Source organism: Suricata suricatta, chromosome 14 (assembly GCF_006229205.1).
Source record: "Suricata suricatta isolate VVHF042 chromosome 14, meerkat_22Aug2017_6uvM2_HiC, whole genome shotgun sequence".
Lineage (NCBI taxonomy): Eukaryota > Metazoa > Chordata > Mammalia > Carnivora > Herpestidae > Suricata > Suricata suricatta.
The window spans coordinates 72752194-72762904 of NC_043713.1; positions in this window are offsets into that span (position 1 = coordinate 72752194).

The window sequence follows — 10711 nt, forward strand, 5'->3', positions numbered from 1 at the left end:
TCTCAGGCAAGAGAGGGAGGGGCAGAAGTCCCATCTCCCAGCAGCTCGGCACTGGGTGCATCATCTGTGCTCTTCTTGGGGTGATTCAGGTCATTTGGGCCCCAGGATGAGATCTGCCCATGTCATGCCAGCTCCGTCCTTCCTCGGCTGTGTGGCCTCACCGATCCGGGCTTTCGTTTCCATGTGTATAAAGAGGGCACGGTCTTGTCCTACCTGGTGGGGCTCTCAACCTGCACATTGAGATGATCTGAGAAAACCTTTTAAAATCATAACTCTGGGGCGCCTGGGTGGCTCAATCGGGTAAGCGTCCAGCTTCCGGCTTCGGCTCAGGTCATGATCTCACGGTTTGTGGGTTCGAGCCCCGCGTCCGGCTCTGTGCTGACAGCTAGCTCAGAGCCTGGAGCCTGCTTCAGATTCTGTGTCTCCCTCTCTCTCTGACCCTCCCCCGCTCGTGCTGTCTCTCATAAATAAAAAATTAAATAAATAAATAAAATCATAACTCTTAGGCCCCACTCAGATCATTATTTTTTTAAGTTTTTTTTTTTTAAATATTGATTTAATTTTGAGAGAGAGAGAAAGCATGAGGGGAGGAGAGGTAAAGAGAGAGGGACAGATGATCCAAAGCAGGCTTCTCGCTGATGGGAGTGAGCCTGATGTGGGGCTTGAACTTGCGAACCAGGAGATATTTAAAATGTGCTACTAGATAATTTTCACATATAAGTAGGCGTATACTCTTGAAGCCATCACCACAATCAAGGTCATGGACATATCTGTCACCTCTGACAGTTTCTTCATACCCCTTTGTAATCTGCTGACTGCATCTCCCTCCCTCAATCCCCAGACAACTATTGATCTGTTTATGTCACTTTGATTCATTTTTATTTTCTGGAATTTTACATAAATGGAACCATACAGTGTACTCTTCTTTGTTTTTTATTGTTGTTGTTGTTGTTGTTGTTTTTTAGAGAGGGAAATTGAGCACGAGCTGGGGGTAGGAGCAGAGGGAGAGGGAGAGAATCTTAAGTAGGTCCCATCCTCAGCATGGAGCCTAACTTGGGTCTTGATTGTGACCTTGGCCGAAATCAAGAGTTGGATGCTCCACGGACTGAGCCACCCAGGCACCCTATCATTTTGCTCCTCTGTACACTTTTTATCTGGCTTCTTGCATTCAGCATAAATATTTTGAGGTTTCTTCATGTTACTATATGTATTAATATTTCACTGCTTTTTATTGCTGAGTGGTATTCCCTTATACAGATGTACTATTATCTGTTTATCCATTCACCTGCTGATGGACCTTTGGGTGACTTCCTAGCTTTTGGCTATTACAAATAAAGTTGCTGGGAACTACTGGTGTATTTCATTTCTCCTTTACAACCTTCTTAATGAGATGGTCATTATTTCTCCCCATTTTACAGAGGAAAACAACAGACCCAGAGAGGTCAAGTTGCTTGTCCAAGGTCACACAGCCTGTAGTTGGAGCACAGAATCTTAAAGTGGGAAAGTTTGAACTAAATTACTGTAGGGAACTTCTGAAGTCCAGAGAGTCTCAGAAACCCTGATCTAGCCCAGCCCCCCTCACCTCCTCCGTGGCATCTGTGGACCAGACAGGGGCTGGGACCCATCCAGAGCTGACCAGGAATCCGGGGCCCTGGTGGGTAGTCTTATGCTGCGTCTGGCTTCGTCCTGCCTCACCTCTGCTTCTTCCTCTGGTGTTGGGCCCGCATGGAGCAGGACGGGGATTTGCCATGTTTTGAGGAGGTTTCAATTTCAGGATTCCTCTGGCTGCTCAGAAATAGCAGGGATTTGGCAATGGCTCCAGGGCCCGGGGGCGGGGTCCCCTGCAGCTGCTCCCCCCACCTCCCCAAACGGGTCCAGGGTTTATAGCGGCAGCTGCAAAGTATAAAATAGTCCTGCTCGTAAATCTGCTCTTGCCAGGGTCCCTGATGCCAGAGGCCTCTGCAGTTCCAGGCATGGGCATCCCACCACCCGCTGGGGCCCTGCAGGGACACCTGGGGGTGCCCTGGAAGAATGGAGGGTCCAGGTCTATGGGTGGTCACCTGTGACCTCTGCCTTAGGCTTTGGGGAGCCAGACTCAGCCAGGGGGTCTGGAGGGGGAAAAAAGAGAGACAGGGATTGTATAGGCGTGGAGGACGGGGACCACAAGGGGCAAGGGACATGGAAATAAGGAACTGGGAGACCCAATCAGGCCCCTCTTACCTGAATGACCTTGGGCAAGTCAGCTTACCTCTTTGAGCTCTGGGGTCTTCACTTATAAAGCCCCTAGATCACAGCCTTTGCCCTGTAGCCCCCACCCATCGGAATGCTGCAAGGTTAAATGATGTGAAGCTACCTGACAACCTGTGGGACAGTGGACATGCCGTTTACGGGAACAGGCTTCACACGACCTGGGTTCAAGTCTCACCTCCACCACCAGCCGGCTGTGTGACCTTGGGCAAGTCACTTAACCTCTCTGGGCCCGAGTTTCCTCATCTGCGAGACAGGAATAATGGTGGCCCCTACCTCAGAGGGGCGGTGGGAGTTGAGTTCATTCACTTAAAATGCTTAGAACAGGCCCCCCGCGGCTGCTCAATGAATGGGAGCTTCTGTTAGCTTTAAAGGGGGAAGGGCTGTGCCCAGAGAAAAGGGGGAAACTTCTGTCTCTAAGTGTCCAGCTGTTCTGAGAGTCACCTCTTCTTTCCAGATCTAGGTTTAGAAGCTTCAGAATCACAAGATCAGTGATTCTCAGATGCTTGAAACTTTAGCATTGTAACATCTTTTCTTGGGGTGGGGGCAGGGCAGAGGGGCCCAGAAGCGCAGTGACAGCAGAGCAGAGCCAGCAGCTAGGGAAGTCCCGTGAACTCCGAGGAGGGGGGTGAAGGATGTGGCCAGAGAGAAGAGACAGGCTCCTGCTGCCCTTTGGGGAAAGACCCTGCAACCCTGTGTGCCCCTCTGCAGGGGTCTGGCGCCTGGCGAGGGGGCCAGGGATCATGTGACAGCTGTTCCCTGTCTCCCTCTGAGGTGCGGTGACCCCAGTTAAGAGCTTAGACATTGTCTGGGCGAGTGTGGCTGGAGACACGGCTGACGACAGGGGTAGGGGAGCCCAGAGACTTAGGTCCATCTGGGGCAGGTGCCAAGGCTATTTCTGGGGATTGGAAAGGTTGGGGAGGGGTGGTACCCAGCCGGATTAGTTGCCCAGTGACCTGGAATATCACCCACCCCCCTGCTGGGTTCCCATCTATGAAACAAGCCAAATACTCATCAGCACTGACTCTGGGCAGGAGACTCCTTCAGGCACAGTGGAGGAAGGACATAATGTGTCTGCATCCCACCAGACTTGGCTTCAGACCTGAGTTCGAATTCCACTTCCAGGCTGTGTGACTTTAGGCAGCTCTGACCCCTGTTGGGGGCGGAAACCACAGGTGCTGCCCTGTCAGGAGGCTCAGGTGAGAAAAAGCTCCTAGGGCTCGTGGGCTGGAGCCCCGGATGGACAAAGGGCTCCATTTCTGATTATCTTTGCTGCTCCTACTGCCCAGAAGGGCCAGAGAGGGTGCTGCAGGCAGCTCTGATCTCAGATCCTGTGTCTTGCCCAGCACTGCAGGTCAGACGGAGTACAGAGCTGGGTACCCAGTAGGTGCTTGGTGAATGCTGAACTCAACAAGTCCCTTCAGTTGCTCCCTGAATGAGGAGCAGAGCGGAGGAGTGACATTGGGAGGTAGGACATCCCCCCTGCACCTGCCCTGAGGACGGTTGTGAGATGAAGCTCTGGAGACTCCCCTTTGGCTCCCAAAGCTTCTACTTTGATCCTCTGTCAGTGTTGAAATCCCACTATCAGGGACCAGTTTCCGTCACTGCTTGAGCCCCCCCCCCCCCCCCCCCCCCCCCCCCCCCCCCCCCCCCCCCCCCCCCCCCCCCCCCCCCCCCCCCCCCCCCCCCCCCCCCCCCCCCCCCCCCCCCGTGTAACAGGCTCGGCGCTGAGCACTTTCTACACATCGGGTCCTCGCGAAGCTGAGGGAGGCGATGTTAGCCACCTTTTACAGAGGAAGGCATGGAAACTCAGAGAGCTGAAGTGACTTGCCCAAGGTCACAGAGCCAGAAAGCTCCTGAGCTGGGCTTTGAACCTCCGGAGGCTTTTAGACCCCACGGCAGTGCTCTAACCACTGCCTGCAATCCTATTCCCGAATGAAAGAATGAATGAATGAGTGCACGAATGCAGGACAGCAGGGTTGGAGGAGAGGCCCACGTCCAACATGCCCACACTTCTGCGCGGCCCTGGAGCTCAGCTGGGGCAGCAGGTGTCATCACAGTGGCGCGTGTGACACCACGCAGGCGGAAAGGCGGCACAAAGGCCTCTGACCACAGCCAGCGACGGGGCAGGCCTTCCGCCTCACACATGGCGCATGCACGCACCTGCAGGGCGGGCACTCTAGCTGGTGGGGCGGGTGCCCTGCGGACTCCATTGTCCCCATATTCCCGAGTGCACTGTTGGGGCTGACCTGAGGTCACGTGGCGGGTGAAGGCCCAGCCGGCCCTTGGGGCCCCAGCGCCCTGGATCTACCCGAGATGCTGCACAGGACGCCGAGAGTCCACCGCGTCTGGAGGCCAAGCCCACAGCCCTGCGACTCTCCTGAGACGTGCGCTTGCAGGCGGGGGCCCCTGGGCAGGCGCTGGTCCTGGGACTGGTGCTCCGGGGTTGGGGGAGGGGGTGGTCCAGCTCTCCCCGCTCCCTGGCTGTGCTCTCTGGAGCAAGTCGCTTGCCCTCTCTGGGCCTCAGCCGTGTCTCTGGCAAAAGGAAGAAGGAAGGCCGTGCTCTGGATTTCAGCCAGCTGATGGGCCCAGACTCGGCGTTCTTGCGAGCCGCATTATTGCCGGCTCCTGGGGGAAAGGGCGACTGGATGCCATTGCCCGGTAAGTACAAAGAGCTGCTCAATTCTTGGACAAGAAGATCTTGGGAGAAACTGTCTTCTTCCCACCTTGAATCCTTCCCAGAGAGCTCAAACTTCCTCTCTCTCCGCAGCTTCCTAGAGGAATCCTTCCAGTAACTTTCCAGCAACCGAAGACTCCTCGCTGTTAGGTAGTCCTTTCTTCCATCACGCCTACGTTGGTAGGGCTGGGGCTGAGGGCCACTTTCCCCATAACGGCAGGACTCTGGCTGGAAGGACGGGGCCAGCCATTGGGGACCCAGTTAGAAACATTTTTGAGTTTTTCCCATGACCTCTCATAAGATAAGAACATCTTGTCTTTGTCCAGATCGGATCTTCGCACGGTCTGGTCTTGAGACCGAGTGAAGGCATACGGCCCTCTTCGAGGGTCATACAGCAGCTTCGACCGATGTTGTCCGTGTCCTTGCCTTTTGCCCTGGAAGTTCTTTCCCAGACCTGCCTACAGAAATGCCTGCGTGTGGGCCCTGAGATGGGCCTGCAAGGAGCCCATGCCGCGTGGCTCGTGAGAAAGGGGAGGCCGCCTCTGTGCCCCCTGGTGCGGCGGAGTTCTAGATGGTGCTCCCATCCAGCGAAAGAGAACTTGCTTTGTGAGGCAAGGGCCTGGAACATAAATATAGTCAACGTTTCCCAGTTTGCTTTTCATATAAATGTTAGTTGAAAAATCGCTATGGAGTCGCTTTGATCAGCTTCATTTTCCCCATGAGGAAGCCATCCCTGCTCAGTGAACTCGTGAGGAAATGAGCTGTCTCATCCAAGGTCACAGGCTGGTGAGTGGGGGAGGGGGCTCAGATCCTAGGTCTGGCCTGGGGGCTCACCCTCCTTGTGGTTTACTGTCTACCTTACATGAAGGGGAAGCGCTCTGAACTCCTGGAAGCGTCCTTGACCTGATGCACTTGCACACGCAGGTCACCTTTTCGAGGTGTGGGCCCAGACTTCTGCTCACCTGGGCTTCGGGCGGCCCTAGAATGGAGCCGGTTTCAGGGTTCCTCCCGGTGGGTGGGGGCGGGGCCCAGCAGCCCCCGGGTGAGCTCACGAAGGGAGGTCACAGGCGGCAGAGCTGGGTGGCCCTGTGTCCTCACATGTCTCCGAGGGTGTTGTGCATGTGCGTGTCTTTGCAGATACACGGAGCGTTCCTGCCTGTAGGTTCTGGTGGGGTCACCAGGCCAAAGGTACGTGCGGAGCCTAATCACAGGTGCTGCCGAACGACCTGAGATACAGCACCAGTTTCCATTCCCACCTTGGTCTGGACGTGCCCCCCCGCCCCCCCCATCCTTGGCAACACTGCCAGTTTTTAGCCTTTTCCGATGGGCTGGGTGAGAAGTGGTTTCCATTGTGTTGGGTAGGCTGTTTGGTTGTTGGTGAGGCAGGGGCTTCTTCCAGAGTCCTTCTCCCATGGTCTACCTGCTTCAAGCCTTAGTCTTTGCTTGTGTTGATTGTGTAGCCACTGATTTTCAACTCTTTTGAGCCACAGAATCCTTTGTTCTCGTAAACTCTCACCACCAGGCATCCCAACCTAAGTTGGATGAGAGAAGACTTGCATTTTGGTAAGGGACTGGGGTAACCGGAGGGCACCTGTTTGCCTCCCTGTGCCCCTGCAAGAGCCCCTCAGCGGAGCATAGTTTGCATTAGTACAGTCCTACCACTCAAGGTACAAATGGGCAAATGGAGACTCACGGTTATCCAGACGGGTGATGGCCAAGGCAGGTCTCCAGCCCAGGTCCCTGACTGTCATCAATATTGACTGGTGGGGGCGGAGGTGATGGTGATGGAGGTGGTCATGATGGTAGAGGTGGTGATGCTGGCAAAGGTGGTGGAGTGATAGCAGAGGGGGAGGGGGAGGTGGCGGTGGTGGTGGTGGTGGAGGAGGTAGAGTTGGTGGATGAGATTGGTGATAGACATTATTGTGGTGGTGATGGTGGAGGTGATGGTGGAGAAGGTGCTGGTTGAGGAGGTGGAGGGGCACATGGGTGGCTCAGTTGGGTAAGCCTCTGACTTTGGCTCAGGTCATGATCTCACAGTTCATGAGTTCGAGCCCCATGCTGGGTTCTGTGCTGACAGCCTGGAGCCTGCTTCCAGTTCTGTGTCTTCCTCTCTGTGCCCCTCCCCTGCTCACACTTTGTGTCTGTCTCTCTCTCTCTCGAAAATAAAAATTTTTTGAGGAGGTGGAGGTGATGGTGATGATGGTGGAGGTGGTGGTCATTGAGGAGGTGGTGGTGATGGTGGAGATGATGGTGATGGTGGTGGTGATGGTGGAGATGATGGTGATGCTGGTGGTGATGGTGGAGGTGGTGGTGATGGTGGAGATGGTGGTGATGGTGGAGATGATGGTGATGGTGGTGGTGATGGTGGAGATGATGGTGGATATGATGGTGATGCTGGTGGTGATGGTGATGGTGGAGGTGGTGGTGATAGTGGAGATGGTGGTGATGGTGGTGGTGATGGTGGAGATGGTGGTGATGGTGGTGGTGATGGTGGTGATGGTGGTGATGGTGGAGGTGATGGTGGAGATGATGGTGGAGATGATGTTGATGGTGGAGGTGGTAGAGGAGGAGGTGGTCATTGAGGAGGTGATGGTGATGATGATGGAGGAGGTGGTGTGGTGGACATCCTTGCCTTGTGCCTGATCTTAATGGGAGTGCTTCCAAAGTTTTCCATTGGGCATAATATTTGCTGTAGTTTTCTGGTAAATATCCTTTTTCAAGTCAAGGAAATTCCTTTCTATTCTTAGATTGCCAAGATTTTGTGTTGCAAATGGTATTGAGGTTTATTAACTGCTTTCCAGTACCTCCAAAGAGGAGACAGTTCTTTCCCTCACTGTGGGACTCTGTGAAAACACCCCTTGAGCAATCTGAATGAGCGGGGTCCGTCTGGAGCATGGACTGTCCCTCCGCCTTGCTCACCTTCCTGTCTCTCCTCTTTCTCCCTAAAACGCAGACACTTTTCAAGGCCTGAGGAGCTGGACGTAAGAGGAGGGTGAGGCATCAGAATAGAAATGATCTCTCCGTGCTGGGTCAGCGCTTTCTGCCTGCCTGACTTCTGCTGCTGTTTCCTGTACTAATCCCATGGGGGGGTGGAGGACAGTTCCCCCCAGCTTGTTCCAGACATAGCCCGAGACATTCTGAGGTTGCGCTAAAATGTTGGTGGCAGACAGACAGGGGGGATCTTGAAGGCTTGCATTCCTCTCCGGGATGCCAGAAGTGGGGGGGGGAGGGGGGGCGGGTGTGTGGTGGGGGAGGAATTTTTCCTGGGGGGAGGTAGATTCGGGGTGTGGGGGGAAGGGCCGGTTGCTAGGCAAAATCGGTAGAGATGAATCATGTTCTGGCAGGAGTTGGTTATTGGCTAAAATGAGAAGTTGTCCAAGTTTGTGGAATCTTTTTGTTTGAGCTGGAAGGGAATATGGATTCATTGGGTCCAGCCCCCTCCTTTTTGCAGTGAAACTGCAAATACAGAGGAGAAAGAGTTGCCCAGGGAATGAGAACAGGTCTTTCTTCTGCCTCCTACCTTTTCCAGGACCTGTGGCCAGGACGGGCCTTGGGGGAGCCTCCTCTATTGTACACAGTTACTGTTCTAGGCATCAGAGACTGAGCGGGGAATCCTCAGACATACCCTCACTGAGCAAGGGATATTAGGGTGCTGGTACTATGCGAGAAAATAACCAGTATGATGAGCTAGAGAGTAGGCACGGGTTTCTACCTGAGCAGGGGTGGATGGGGCCAGGTAGGGCCCAAAGGAAGGGGGCAGCTTTGGGAAGCTCTGGGGAAGAGGGCTCCGGGCAGAGGGGCCAGCAAGTGCAAAGGCCCTGATGTGCGAATGACCTTGGTGAGTCTGAGGGGTGGCAGAGAGGCTACTGGGGCTGGAATGGGTTGAATGGGGCAAAAGGTAGTCGTCAGGTAGGGCCTCAGAGGTCAGAGAGAGAGGTTCAGTGGGAAGTCACTGCTTGGCAATAAATCCTGACTTCTTCTCCTGCCCTGTGGCGCCTGCTAAGGGCCTGTGTGTGGATGAAGGAGCATTTAGAAAGTACCTACTGTGTACCTAGCTGTCCTGGCCGCTTTGATCATGTGACCTTATTTTGCCCTATAGTAGCCCCTCACAGGTTTTCTAAATGAGAGAGGCTCACGCTTGCTCATGGCCATGGAGTGCAGGTGGCCCTGACCCAGCCTCTCTCCCCAAGGCCCTGAGCTCCATCGGCTCAGCCAGAAAAGGACTCGTCTGCACGAGCAGATCATCCTTCGGTTCAGCTCCCTAGAAAAAAGAGTGGGAAAGGTCAAGAGGAGACAGATGCCGGCGGCCGCCCGAGCGGGCTTGCCAGGAAGCAGGGCCACGCTGTCCCAAGCCTTTGGGGCTAGCAGAGGAGCACCCGCTGGGAGGGAGACGGTCCCCAGGGGTCCTGCTGTTGTGGGAAAGTGAGCAGGACTCTGGGGCAGTGTGAGAAGCTCCCACAAATCTCCTCTGCCCCCAGATAGTAAACCCAACAGATGCCTGGGATTCCACTATAATGATTTACTCCTTGGTGGTGGTAAGCCCTTGGCTCTGCTTCTTATAAGATGCGAATCTCCTCGGAACCCCAGTTGTGATAAATTCTGGAGACTGTAAGTGCCGGGGGCCCAGATCCCGGGCAAGTCTGAGGGGCTATCAGATTTGGAGCTCCTCATGGGACCGACGGGCGGTTTTGTTGGGGGCACATTGCTGCCCATCTCCCCCCTCTGCCCCATCCTGCATTGTTACCACCCTTCCACAGGGGTCAACACCAGCAACACTCCCAAATAAATACCTTTCAGGCTAATTTCCGTCTCAGAGTCGGCTTCTTCGGGGAATCTGATCTGGAACAATGATGTTGATGATGGTGATGGTGCTGGTGCTGGTGCTGGTGATGATGGTGATAATGATGGTGACGGTGCTGGTGCTGGTGGTGGTGGTGATAATGATGGTGACGGTGCTGGTGCTGGTGCTGGTGGTGGTGGATGTATCCATCTGCTTGTGCTCCTATAACAATACCCTAGTCTACATGGCTTAAGCCAATAGAAATGGATTTTCACATACTTCTGGAGGCTGGAAAGTCTAAGATGAAGGTTTGGACAGGGCTCAGTTTCTGGTGACAGCTTTCTTCTTGGCTTGTAGATGGCTACTTTGTCCACACAGGGTCTTTCCTCTGGGTGTGTGCAGAGAGACCGTTCTTGTAAGGCTCCACCCTTATGCCCTCATTCAACTGTAATTACCTTCTAAAGACGCTGTCTTCAGATGGTCATGTTGAAGGTTAGGGTTTTACCATATGAATTTGGGGGGAACACAATTTAGTTGCTAGCAGTGATGATGGTGACAGTTACGATGGTGATTACAGTGATGGTGATGGTACTGTTGCTGAATTTTGGTGATGCTGTTGGTGGTGGTGGTGGTGATGATGATGGAGAAAGGGATGCTGGTGATGGTGATAATGGTGGTGATTTGGGGATAACAATGATGGTAGCGGTGATAATGGGGATTCTGGTGATGATGGTAGTGGTGGTGGTGGTGGTGATAAGGAGGGTGGTGATGGTGAGGGTGGTGAGAATAATGGTGGTGATGATGATGAATAATGATGGCAGTTGTGATGATGAGGATGGTGCTGGTGGTGACGGTGGGAGTGCTGATGGGGGTCGTGGTGATGATAATGGTGGTGATGACGACGGTGATGATGATGGTGGTGATGATGGGGGTCGTGGTGATGATAACGGTGGTGATGATGATGGTGGTGATGATGGTGGTGATGATGGGGGTCGTGGTGATGATAA